Source organism: Humulus lupulus, chromosome 6, assembly GCF_963169125.1.
Source record: "Humulus lupulus chromosome 6, drHumLupu1.1, whole genome shotgun sequence".
Taxonomy (NCBI): domain Eukaryota; kingdom Viridiplantae; phylum Streptophyta; class Magnoliopsida; order Rosales; family Cannabaceae; genus Humulus; species Humulus lupulus.
The window spans coordinates 191,761,155-191,775,191 of NC_084798.1; the positions used below are offsets into that span (position 1 = coordinate 191,761,155).

General features: G+C 38.6%; 1 long non-coding RNA gene across 1 annotated transcript; it reads left to right on the forward strand.

Annotated features, from left to right (window-relative positions):
- The first annotated feature begins 6,247 nt into the window (after positions 1-6,247).
- LOC133782877 (uncharacterized) lies at positions 6,248-10,279 on the forward strand. The gene is made up of 6 exons (XR_009870731.1): positions 6,248-6,763; positions 7,685-7,749; positions 8,000-8,057; positions 8,798-9,124; positions 9,379-9,480; positions 10,052-10,279. It is a non-coding gene; the product is annotated as an uncharacterized LOC133782877 (long non-coding RNA).
- Positions 10,280-14,037: the final 3,758 nt, after the last annotated feature.

The following is a 14,037-nucleotide window of genomic DNA, read 5'->3' on the forward strand; positions in this document are numbered from 1 at the left end:
TGATAAGGATTAACGCGAACTAAGTCCTATCCTGGATTTAACCAGGTCGCCTCAAAACTTAGAAGTAGATTTAAATCTATTGACCGTTGTTCTTCCTAAAGAGCATGAGATATTGATAAAAATTAACACGAACTAAGTTTTTCAAACTAAGTTCCTGGATATAACCAGGTCATAAAACTTAGAAGTTGATTTAAATCTATTGATTGTTGTTCTTCCTAAAGAGCACGAGATATTGATAAAAATTAACACGAACTAAGTTTTTCAAATTAAGTTCCTAGATATAACCAGGTCATAAAACTTAGAAGTTGATTTAAATCTATTGATCGCTGTTCTTCCTAAAGAGCATGAGATATTGATAAAAATTAACACGAACTAAGTTTTTCAAACTAAGTTCCTGGATATAACCAGGTCACAAAACTTAGAAGTTAATTTAAATCTATTGATCGTTGTTCTTCTTAAAGAGCACGAGATATTGATAAAAATTAACGCGAACTAAGTTTTTCAAAATAGTAACTAAAATGTGTAGAGGCAAAAGGGAGTAAACCAATTTAAAATAAAAATTAATTGTCTCGAGGTGGAAACACCTCATGCAAAAGTTACAACAAAAAATAAGAATAATAAAGGAGAGAACAAAACGGAAAGGCCCTAGGCTCCACCAGTTGGCCCCTTGGAGGTCACCGTCTCGCCCTGCTCAGCTGCGTCAGAGACTTCCCCGGCCTCGGAAGGTGCTTCTTTCTCGAGGCGAGCTTTGAACTTCTCCAGCAAGGGCTCCCAGACGTCCGCTGCCAAGAAGGAGAAGTCGGCGTCCTGGTTATAGGCCTAGCTATGGTAGAACATGTCCTCCATGGCGGTGCCTGAAGTCGCTTGCTCGGCCTCCAGGGCGGCCTTGGCCTCAGCCTTCGCAGTGTCTAGGTCTGCCCGCAAAGCGGTGAGGGCGGCTTTGGTGGTCTCGAGCTCTTGAAGCTTGGGACAGGCCTCTTCCAGCTCGGCCTGCGCGGCCGCCAGGGCGTCCTTAGCCGTCTGCAGGGAGGTCTGGTGAGTGGCCACAATTGCCTGGTGCTCGCTCCTCATCTCCTCGAGCTGGGCCTTGGTCCTGGCTATGCTCCGATGAAGGGCAACGACGCTCTGCAAAAATAGAGAGGCACATGCCTTAGAAAAAAAAAAGAAGGGAGAAAGGAAAAACAGGGCAAGGCATGATAATCAAAAACCATAAAAGGGTGGATTCAGCTTACCGTTAGGGCCATGCCCAATGAAGACTCCAGCATGCCCACCAGGCTCCTGGTTTCGATGGCCCTGAGTTCCCTCTCGTTGAACTTGTAGATGTGGCTGACGGCGTAGTTCGCTGACTCATACATCGTCCCCCAGAAGGCCTCTGGAATCTTCTCCAGGTCCTGGGGGTCAATTGGGATGCGCACCTCAGAGGGTGCAATTGCCGAAGCCTCGGGCTCCGCCCCCGTGTCCCGGACGAAGGCCGGAGCTCGCGGAAGGGGTGGGGGCATGCTGCTCCCCCCTGCAGCAGGAGGAACAGTTTCCACGACCTGGGCGGCTGGGGGCTGCTCTTTCTCCTTTGCTGGAGACTTGGTGGGAGTCCCGGCGGCTTTCTTAGACGTCCGGAGCTTCTTCATTTTGGGCCCAGAGGCCCCGGCTGAGGAATTCCCCCCGGCGAACGCAGATCGCAGACTCCCTCCAGGCTGAGACATCTCTTCTGTCAAAACAAAGATATGGTTAGTACAAAAGTTAGCAGCCATACAAAAGCAAAGAAAAAAAAAAGAGAAATTCAAGTATATATGTATACTAAAGGGAATCCTACCCCCGAGCTAGAAGAAGAACCTATGGTTACGACCATCGGCCCCGGAGCTCCTTCGGGAGAATCTAAGTCAATTACTTCTCGAGCTGGCGCGGGTTCTGGATCCGAGGCTGGCTCAGGGCTAGACTCTTCTACATATAGCCTGAGTCCCGGAGCTACGGCACCCCTCCAGAGTGATGGCCATGACCGAAGGTTGGTCCCATACTCCTCGAATAGGATCTACCTAAAGGCTAGGGTGTTGTCTACGACTACGGTACCCCTAGGGCGACTATCTTGGTAATCCAGCACGAGCTGGTCGACACAGTGGAGCAGGGTTGTATCCAGGTCCAGATCACTTCGGTGACGTTGGACGAGCTGTCTGGGATTGAACCTAGCTAGCCGGGGGTCGGCAGTGGCCCTATCTAAGTTCCTAAACATGTAAGGGTTACCTTGGCCAGAAGGACCCGCGGCTGCTCCAGACCGAATCCGCTCCTCGCCCGTTCTCTGGGCGACCTCCAACGCCCGCTTCCTGTTCCTCACGAGAGGAACTTCGTCCTCCTCGTCCTCCTCATCTTCATCCCCCGCGACCTCCTCCACGGTGATAGGCCTCTTATCACGGGCTGGGGGAAGCGCCCGGGGCCTCCTCAGGTTCAGAGTCTGGCCTTCGGAGATCAGCTTACAGGCCAGCATCGTCTCGTCTGTCACGAGCTGACGATAGTCTTTTTCACTGGGGGGCAAGCCCGCCAGTGTCTCGTACTAGGCCCCGAGGGTCACAGATTTCTCTGTCCTCGCGAAGATAGCTGCAGAATTATCCTAAGTCAGAAACGGATAAAAGGGAAGCTAAACGATACTTAACTTACGAGCTAAGGTTGAAAGGCACTTACGAGAACGATTGAAGTAGTGGAGCTCGCAGTTTTGGAACCCTGTCGACATAAAGAATTGATCTTTGAAGTCGTTGGGGTGGCTGGGCAGCTCGATGACCGCAGGGGTTAAGTAATAAAACCCATCACCTCGCCCCTGCTACTCCCGGGCTGGCCTTGAGGCAGAAAAAGTACAAAATGTCTGCAGGAGTGGGGACCTCCCACTCCTGTTTCAAGAATAAATATCTAAACCCCACCAACAAATGATAGGAGTTGGGGGGGAGCTGGAATGGGGCCAACCTCACGAAGTTGAGGAAATCAGCGAAGTACTGGTCCAACGGGAGGAAGGCCCCAGCCTTGAAATACTCGTCGCTCCAGGCCGAGAACGCCTCGTCAAGCGACGCGCAGCTCCGCTCGCCTTCTGCGAGAGGTCGGGCAATCACGGATCCTCTCCCCAGCTTGATGTTATGGGAGAGGAATATTCTGTTTACTCTCGCCTGGTTAGTAATCTTTGAGACAATCCTTTCCGCCTCAAAGAACGCATCGGGAGCCACCTCGGGCTCCTGTTCCACTGTTGGCCCGAAGTTGGGGATTGGAGATTCGGCCATCACCTCCTTTCCTTTGTCTTGTCGGGAGGACGAGCTTCCTACAAGCTTCTTGGGAGCATTCTTCTTGGGTCCCATCTGGTTGCCTAGCGAACAAAAAGAAGAAGTTTTAGAAAAAGGCGACCTAAAATGGAAGAGAATATGAGTGTGTTTCTTTGCACGAGTTGAGGTAAGCCCAGCCCGTGGAGAGTGAGACCACGCGGTTCTATGAACACGCGCCTGTGCTCCCAACAGATCCCCGATTACTCGGAATTCGTATGTCAGGAGGGTCAGGATAGAATTTGCCTTGGAAGGAAAGTTTCAGTAGGCGAGGAAGGCAAAACCGCCTGTGAAGCGTGTCCCCTAAGCTACCCGGTTTTGCACCCAAAATACTGAATACTTTAAACCAGCATACCAAAAATCATACCCAGAAATTTTCCCCAGAAAATACATCCTATAAACCCTGCTCCTAAATGGTTTTCTACTGCAAAGATACCCTAACCTAAAAGGCTTTCACCCTTCATTCCCACAAAAAAAAAACCAGCGAACCCTTGCATGCGGCTACAGTAAATATTTACCTAAGCTACAGTGAAAAATAATTTCAAAACATGCACAGTCAGGAGACTTACAGAGTGTTTGGCTGGGAAGAGGATGAAGGAATCGCCTGGATTGGGGCTTCGTCGGGATGGTTGGTTCCAAAGCTTCGAAGGAGTCCTTGCGCCTGAGTTTCTTGAACGCTGGGAATAGCGGTCGAAAAGAAGAGGGTTTTCTTTTGAAATGAAGAGAGAAGAAGAGGAAAATTTCTGAAAAATTTCAAATGAAAGGGTGGCCCATGCGTAAGGTGGCCACCTTTTTTATATACGTGAAGGGCCACATGAGGATGGCCGTTGGATTGCCCTGATGTGGGATCCAAGGCCCTCCACTCGAAAGACGAAACGATGGATGATTATAGGCTAGGCCATTAAATGCGGTTCTCGGAAGACGTATCGTCACCAACCACGATGTTCCACGTATTCGGCGCCTGCGTGGAATGTGGAATATGAAGAGTTCATGGGTAAGCCTAAAAGCCCCTACTGTGGCCCTACACGTCGTCGTGTACCACGAGCAGGGGCTTGGGGGGCAGATGTACGCCCTGATTTTCCCACGGGCTGATTAGCGAGCTGAGATACGGCCTAATCATGATTACCACGTGGACATCCCCAAGACCGGAGCTGCCAACGTAAGATCCTACCTCCTTAGCTCGAGGTAACCTAAGGGTTCGCCAAGGTTACTTAAGGACTGAGTCTGGACTCTGAAGGCCGCAGGTCGAGGGAAGCATCCAGCTCATGGTACGAGCTTGAGTTGGAGGCTGTGACCTTTTATAAAGTCAACCACGCAAGGTAAACGTGCATATATCAGACCTCACGTGTCTGATATATCCCTGACTTCTCGGACACGCAGCAGGAACGTGCGTATTCAGACACCCATGACTGGGTTGGGCCGTGCGGCCCATTATCCCCTTACCTATTGATTTGACCACACTTATGTGTCAGGTTTAGGAATTAACCATGAATGCCACAGAGTTGACATGATAGGTAAGAAGGTCACGGGATGACCTTCTTACCAACTCCCAGGTGCCATCTCCTATAAATATGGAGACCCTGGGAGTTACAAAGGGTTGGATTCGATATTGTAAGAAATACCCTATAAAAGAATACCCAGTATATAGCAATAATACTTACTGGTGGAGTAGAAGGATTTTAACCTTTGAACCACCTAAAAAACGTATTTTGAGTCACCATTTCATTTCCAAGATCATTTATCTATTTCGGTTCAACATAGGCACTAATCCCTTTCTCTTCTTTTCTTAATTACCTGTTGGCGAAGAACCGCGTCAACATACACGGAAACATCCCATGAAGATTGGGGACGAATAACAGATTAAATGATATCCCTTAAATATTGGGATTGCACAACAATAAACATGTTCACACGTAACGGGCTATCCCATATGATTCATCAGATCTTCGAGATCAGCAATTGCATTGAGTTTGTTGAGACTATGAGTCAATCACGAGCCTGTCACCCAACTTCGCGCTATGCTCGGAACAAGTAGGTGTTGACGAGCTTGCACTTCCTGAGCTCGAGCTATCTCGTTTGAAGACAATCGGCAAACAATATAGTGTCGTGCCATTGGCCATCGCGAGCTCAGAGAATATTCGAGGTTACACATCCTCGAGATCGTTGTTTTACTTTAGAGAGATTTAACAGTTGGACCATATGATGTCTTCATACATTTCGAGCTCACACCTGACGAGCCCAGTTTTCGGGGTCATAACTTCTTATCTCGAAATCTAGGTGTAACAGAGGTAATGACAATTTCATATTATCTACTATTAGCAATTTGGTAAGGAATATAATTTAATAATGTTATTAATTGCTTGAATGATTGTTTAGTAACGTCGGATGATAATTTAAGTGCTTTAATCATCATATTTTTTCATTTATTGGTTTTGTTATTGCTTTTATTTTATTTTACTGTATGAACTGGACTCTTACTACTAAAATAGTTGGTAAAATCTTAAATAAAATATTGATGAATTTGATACTGGAAATGACACACATCATTGTGCTTTAATCATACTTTCTACTTTCTAAATTTACATAATTTATAAACTATTAATTTGATCAATTTGGAGTTTTCATAATTTATTTTTAAAAATAATTGAAACGCCCATAATAAGTTCACACATAATAATTAATAATATCATAATTTCTCTAAAATGTAATCCAACATAATTGATGGATAGAATATTAAAATTTTGAGAATGTAATCAACTTAAAATATTATATAATTAAGGGACCAATAAAGTAAAATCACAATGAGTAAATAAATTTTAAAAAAAACTTGAAAACGGACTTTGAACAGTGGCTGTCTTGCCTCTTATCTTCACCTATGGACCAACTAATTTGAACCGAAATTGACTAAAATTATAAATATATGAAAGTAATATTATGCTTATGAATTTTTAATTATGTTTTCAAATTTTTAAATTTGTGAATATAACTGTATTGAATATATTTATATTTATGTTAACAGTCAAATTTTTTAGTATTTTTTAACTAAGATTGTATCAAGATTATAAAAAAAAAAAAATTTTAAATAAACTTAGATTTGTTCGGTTTAACCGACTAAACCGTGCTCCAAAACAGTTGATTTTTTTTTAATTGTTCGGTTGGTTTTTGAATCGCACGAATCCGTACCGAAAACCAAATTCTGCATCCAATTGCAGCTTGAGCTTGTCCAAGGGGGAGAGAGAGAGAGACAAGAGTGAGATACAGGTGGAAGGAGGTCTAAAACGACCTTGGATCCGGCGACGTTGAGCAAGGACAAGAGTGTCGGAGCACAGCTTCGGAAGTTTAAGTATTTTGGGTTTGTATTTCACCTGGGTGTGAATTCGGTCGGACACGAGTATTTCCATGCCCGGTTCTTGCTCATCAGAGGCAAGTACGTTGAGATGCACAAGCGGGACCCTCATGAAAACCCCGGCATTGTAAGCTCTATTTTTAGTTTGTTTGTTTTTTCTAGTGTCAGTACTTTTTGTACCTTTTAATTGAAAAAGCGACGTTACGATCAAAGTGATTGTTTTTCGTTTCAGTTTGTCTTTTTGTATTATTGGGTTCTCGTTTTCTCGAACAGTATTTTGTTTTGTTTTATTTTGTTTTTGGGTTTGTGTAATATTATATGGAGGAACTCAGTATTGGGTTTGTTAGAAAATGATATGAGACATTGTTGGATTGTTAATGCTTAATTCTTAAAGTTTTGGCTGTTCATGGATTGCTTTTCTGGTTGTTTTTGTCGAAAAGTAAAGAGGAACTTATCTATTGTTAGAAAATAGATGTTGGATGATGAGGGTGGAAATTCTTGTTCCCAAGCATTGCAGAACAAAGCTTGGTCACCTTAAATTAACTTATTTGGAGAATCCTTAGTTGGTTTTATTTATTTCACTTCTATAAGGAGCTCTGGTTAGTCATGACTTCCTGTTTGTGGTGGTTATTGGTGGCTGAAGTTTCATGTTTTCTGGAAGAAAATTTAGTTATAAAAAGAGGAGAGGAGTGTTGTTCTTTAGATTTTAGGTCATTACTCATAAAATAAAATTACATGAAGATTATTACCAGGGACAAAAGCTCTGGAGTACAGACCTTGTTCTAAAGTATCTTTTCTTATGAGCAGGCGTCTCCTTGGAGATAATTTCAATTGGAATAAATTAGGCTGAAATAGTTACTTAAAAGTCAACTGATCCTATTTGTGTTAGTAAAAGTGTAGTTAGTTCATGAACCAGCTTTTGGTACATTGCCTAGTCTGCGTGAGTTAGAACATTTTCCTTGGTTTACATTTTTTTTAATAACATGTTTTAACTCAATCATCATTTTTCTTGTTTGATGAGATATTTCTCGTTTTTTGCTATTTGAAGATTGCTGTTCCACAGCTGGAGAAGCTCAAAATTGGATGGAAGCATTTGATCATGCCAAGCAACAGGTGCATATCATTTTAGTAGAATGCTGCCGCTTACACAATTAAGTTAATTAATACAAACCAAGGAGTTTTTCCTGGGCAAAAAAATAGTTTGTTTACTTTATAACTCGGATATTTTAATGGTTTATATGACATTTGGACTAAAATTATAATTTGTTTTATAACTTGCAAGCATGTTAGAGTGGATATGATCTATTGCAGTATTGTTCTAGTTTTAATCATCTTTGATGTCCTGGGACTCTACTTTTGGCAGACTGAATATGAGCTATCTGAAGGAGGCAGTTCCAGAAACAAACTGACACAGAAGACGAGTAAGCTTGGGATTCTCTTTTGCTGATGAATTTGCTTTAGTACTTCACATTGGTTGATTTAGTTTTAATTGATTGTATGTTGATATGAGATTTTGAATCCAGTTGCACTCTTTAAAGGGGAGCTTTTTGACTTCATCAGTTAGTATTTTTATTAACTAGTGAAATTATTTTGAAGTTTGAAGTTTAGTGGGAGGTCCCTATATCACGCAAGTTAGGATTGAGTGAAATATGCAATTATAGTTGTTGCTGATGCTTGTTTATGTTTTTCCCTGAAGAACTTCTATTTTTATTTTTGTTAAAGACATAATTAAGTTCTTAGAAACTGGTTTGTTGTATCTGCTGGTTCAATCCAATAGAACATAATTTTAGCATTCTAGTTGAGGGGGAAAAAAAACTTATATTTGGTGCTGATCTTTGGTCCAGATTTAATTGTTGATTCTTGCTTAATTATTGTTCATGCTTTGGACCGGGTTGTTTCGTTTTATTTTATCAACCTTTCCTTTTTCTACAAGTGAAGTTGTTTCATTTTCTTTCATGTTACTGATTCAATCTTTTTCGTTCAAAGTTTGAAGAATAATATTTTCTTATGAAATTTAGCGTAAATCTTTTGTAAAATTATGTTGTGGAAGGATCAATCTGGAAGGACATCGACGTAGAGTTGAATTTTAAGGATTTTTTGTGCTAACAAGATTCCTTATGAGCAAAGCATGGTCTAAATATATATCTGGTTTATATTGCAGGTCCCAGCAAAACCGAACTACTGTCTGGTGCTTTACTGTGCTGCTGGTTGGCCTTTGAATAAGAATTCCTTGTTGGCTAAATTCGTGGATGGCAGTGACATGTTTCAGGATGCAAGATTCTAACTGATTCCGAGTATTGTAGAGATACGATTTAGATAAAATTTAATTATCTGTAAGGTATTTGTACCTTAAGATCTGTTTTTCTTCTACCACACGTAGCTGACTCAGTTAATGTCTTAATCAATGGTAAGGGATATTAGATGGTCAAGTGTGCTGCTGGGGAAAGCTGTCACTTGCAAATATTTTAAACAAGACAATTTTATGGAGGTATGCCATGTTAAGTATTAATTATTTCTTTAATTATTTTTATTGATACACTAAATAAAGAGAAGTTAAGTTTTGAGTTTTACAGAAACATTTACTTTTGCCCTTTTGCTACTGAAGTAATATGATAATGATGCCTCTCTGCTGTGGGATTAATGTCTCACCAATTTGCCCTAGCAAACCTCTTTTTTCTTTTTCTTTTTTCTCTATGGGATACTAAATTGCAGAAAATGACAGCTTAACTGTCTATTTAGCAGATTGATGTAGGCATTGGATCTTCATCATTTGCAAGAGGTGTCATTGGCCTTGTCTTGGGATATATCACAAGCTTGGTGATTGACCTGGCTATTTTGATAGAGGTTTGTGTCTTGATACTAAGGGATATGTTTTCTGTTTATCAACTAGCATTTCTTCATTTCGTGTGGTCTGTCTAGTTATAATTTAATTTCAGACCTTTACAGAAATATGCTCTAGAGGACTTCTATGTACATGATCCACTACTCTGTAGTGGACAATTAGAAAGATGTTATAGAGAGGAAGCTTGGTGACGTGGCAGTGGAGTTCTGAAATATGTTATTTGCTCTTTTCTCATCTTTTATTCTTTCGAGAGGGGTAGTTTAAATGGTCACATGTGGTTTGCTCCTAGTTGGTTTGAGTCCCTATCGAGCTCTTAAGTAGCATTTGCTATAATTTTTTGGTATCCAAATATTGTAAGCTTAGGTGGCGGGGATAGTAGTTTTTTTTTTGAAAAAAAAAAAGAAAAAGGAAAGATTACCGAATGCATCTTTTGTAGCTAAATATAATATATTTGCTTAGGAAAGAGCATCTCTAGAGTTGGTTAATCATAAGCACCAGTTTGTGTACGCGTTTAAGTTGGGAGTTTCTAAATAGGTATAACATAATTGCAAGATAATTTTTTATGTGGTGCAGGCAATGGAAGAGTACATTCTTGGAACTGTTCGGCTAAACTGGATTAAGCCCGAGTCTGCTAGACATTTGGACGTTTGAGGTTTCGTCATTGTAATCATCATCCTTATTATGATAACATTCAATTGGTACGGTTTCTCCATTGTTTTCAACAATCTGTTGTAAAGTAATAATAATTAGTGAACCAATACTCATGCAATAATAGATAAATAATTTATTGGTTTATCTTTAGTTGAAATGTCATAAATTATTGCTGCTATGATTGCTTGTCAAAAAGGTGTAATGGGTTGAATCTAAATCTTTGATTGACCCAGAAAGAAGTTGGATTCTTAGTCTCCATGATTGTTGACATGAGTCAAATGATCAACTAACTCTCAAGGGAGTATGACCTTGTTCTAATTCTCCTGATTAGGACTTTCATTTAATTCCTTAAGGAGGGAGACCTTTTCAGTTTTTTATAAGGCCAAATAATTCTTTGTACATAGCATTGTTTTCCCTTTCTCTGTCGACACATTCATCTCCATTGTAACCTTAAACAAGTTTCTTGTAGCTTATCTTGTAAACATGATTTCATAATGTATGCAGATATCATTTAATTATATTCTAATGGCACTTGACAGTTCTCTAATTGAATATAAGAGTATTTCTTTCTTAAAGTATACTATAAACTAATTGCCTCATTTACAATCAACAGTCTTTGTAATGGCACAAATTTTATATGCACAAGATTCCTGCTTTGCTAAGGTTTAAACCAAAAATCCAATATTGCATTCACCATCATTTTGCTTTTGCATTTTTAATCAATGAAAATAAGAACAGTAATCTGAAAAAGAACCAAGAGAGAGAATGAATTGTGAGAAGGGCTCTTTTTCTTCAATCACTTTACTAACTCCACCTACTTTCAATCGTAGCTTTGTGTTTTTAACAGCATTTTTCTGCATGATTGATGTCTTTTCTTTGTAAAAGATTTCAATCCATTTTGTTTCGTTAGTCTCTGAACTACAAATATATACACTCAATGTTTCACCCCTATCTTGATTTTTGACCCCAAATTATCCCTGGATTAAATACAACACTATCCCAATCTATGGATATCAGTGGTCATTTTCACACAAATAACTAAATAAATTAACAAATGAGAAAGAGGAGGTTCTTAGCTTATCTAATAGTGTAATTTAGTAATTCTTTTATTGTACTTTTTCCATTTGATTAGATGAGAATGATATCAAATCAAACATAACCTATATCTTAGTCTTTAAACCCTAATGGGAATCAAATTCAAGTGTCTTTCTTTTTTATAAAAAGATGTGTTCTTTTTCTTCTTTACCCACGGCCACATTGGTCGGCTGGTGTCATTTTCAATCTTTTTTCTTTCTTTCTCTTTTGGTCATTTTTTTTTATAATTATTATTATTTATTTTTTAATTTCTTTTCCTTTACTAGGTAGATAGTGAAATTGAAAACTAAGAATATTTTGGATTGATTGTCTATTTATACCATTCAATATAAGATCTTGTAGGAGATGAAAGTCAAATATAACTTTGATTGAAGGTCATAGTCCTTGTCTGAGTTGGGTTAGAAGGGTCTTAGACATGAATCATAGAAAGATTTTTGCATACATAAGCATTGTCATTAGCGTATGAAACAAAAACAATGTTTCATTTCACATGATTTTTCTAGAACAAATCTTCTTTCTTCCCAACATTTAATTGCTGGTTGTGATTATCAGTAATGGTTCAGAAACAAATTGGGATTATCTTCTCATAATTCTATTTTTATTACTGATTTTTCTCTCCTATATATATATTAATATAGGACATGTCTTTTGTCCCTATAGCATTCCAACATTTTTTAGACTTCAGATCATGAGGACTTTGTGATGCCTACAATAGTTGGTGTGTAGATAAGTGCATATTATAATTTGAGAAATACTTTTTTTTTTAAGTAAGTGGATAAAACAAAAATGTTATACATCGATTTCAACATGTCCATCTCGTTTCTTACGTGGACTGATTTTTTTAGTATTTAATAAAAAATAAATAAAACCGCCAGAGTAAAAAAAAACTAAGATGGATCGATATTTACTTTTCTTGTTCCCCAAATAGAGTCACTATTCATTTACTCTGTGAGCAAGAAAAGAAAAGGGCTTACCGTGTAAGTTGAAGAAGATAATGGTGTGATATTTTTTTTCCTTAGGTTAATTATTCATTTCAATTTATTTTTTCTTGAGTTGTCATCTTTACATTTATTTTTATTTTATTATGCTAAGAGCATCTCCACCTTTACACCAAATTTAGTATCACAACAACATAAAATTTAGTGTCAAAAACTATTTTCACTATAACCATAATACTAAAAACTACAAAAAAATATTTATTTTATTATTTTTAAATAAATTGAATATTCTTTTTATTATTATATTAATTTATTAAAATCATCACAATTATTATATTTAATTAATGTTTTAAATAAAATTACTCATTAATTACATGACAATAATACTATATAAATAATTAAAACTCGATAAATTAAAAAATCATATTGCATGTAGTAACATAAAGATTACATCACTAGAGAAAAAATATTACATTCATGGAAAAAAATATTACATTACATTAGATTAAATTAAATCTAAAAGATCCACTTGAAAATATATATTTTAATTTTGTGAGTAACTATATTCGCCCCACTTGAAAATATGAAGAAATAAATGATAATACATTCGAAATCTTCGGCAAAACATAAAATCGGTAAATCGAGGATTCTCTGCAAAATAATCATTGAAGAAATTACGATCACCACTTTCCCAATTAATAACTGTATGACTAGAAATCAGTCTCGACGTGAGCCTTTGTTTTATTTTTTGTATTGAGGAAAGCAAAAATTATTGTTCGCAGGAATTTGACCTACTACTTGCATTTCTATATCATCATAATAGGCACGAAGAAGACATTTTTCTGACTAAAACTTTGTAGCTAACTCATATTTTTCGGCATAGATTTATTTTCTAGTAATATTTATAAAAAAGTGAACCAATCAATATAAACAAAGAGAAAGCTGTTTCATTTGTTTTAGGAGAAATGGTACCACACACTTGAACCAGGTTTTGAAGGTTGTTTGTTCGTAATCCAAATTTTCCCATTTGACTGTGAACTAGATGATACTCGAAGCCACCAAAAGAGAGAGTAAGATCTGGACTTGGGTATCGTTCAAAGGGTTCAGTGGGCTACCCATTCACAGTCCCTTTGGAAAGCTCAGTAAGATTAGGATATCTGGCATACCAGCTCTTGCCCTCAGCAGCACACTGGTAGCGTCCATAGTCGCCACTGGTAATCGTTGCGTTTGCCAAGCTTTTGGCAACGTCAATGGAAGAAACATAGGGAGGGGAGATGATTCAAAACGTATTTACTATTTTTTTTTCTTCTTAAATTTGTAATTTTCTCAAGGGGCAAATGAAAACGCCTTTGTTCAACTATTATGATTACTTTGATAAAAAAATAATATTAAATGATACATCAAATCACATTTGATATGTCAGACTATATAGCAACTTTTAATAATAAAGTATTATTAAAATAATACCAAAAAAGAACAAATAATTGTATGAGACAGGGTATGTTAGAGAGGCCCACACAATAGGCCCAATACAACTCAACTTGGAGGCAGTCCAAGATCAAAGGAAAAGGCTAGAGCAAAAGCTAGCCCAGCTGGAAGAAAATGGAACGACTTGGCAAGAGGTGCTTGAAGAAAGTAGCAAGCCGAACAGGGGAGAAGGAGCTGCACTCGATCGAGTAGAGGCAGGGACGGCTCGGAGCAGGCGTGGACGAGTGAGACCCGGTTGGCTAAAGGACTACGTGCTGAAGCTGGGTCACTGAGAGTGAGTGAGATGTTGTAACCAATTGCTGAGAACTTGTGTCAATTGCATAGACATATAAGTAGAATAATTGTAATTGCTGGTTTATGATTTTGAATGTAATGAGCATTTAGTTG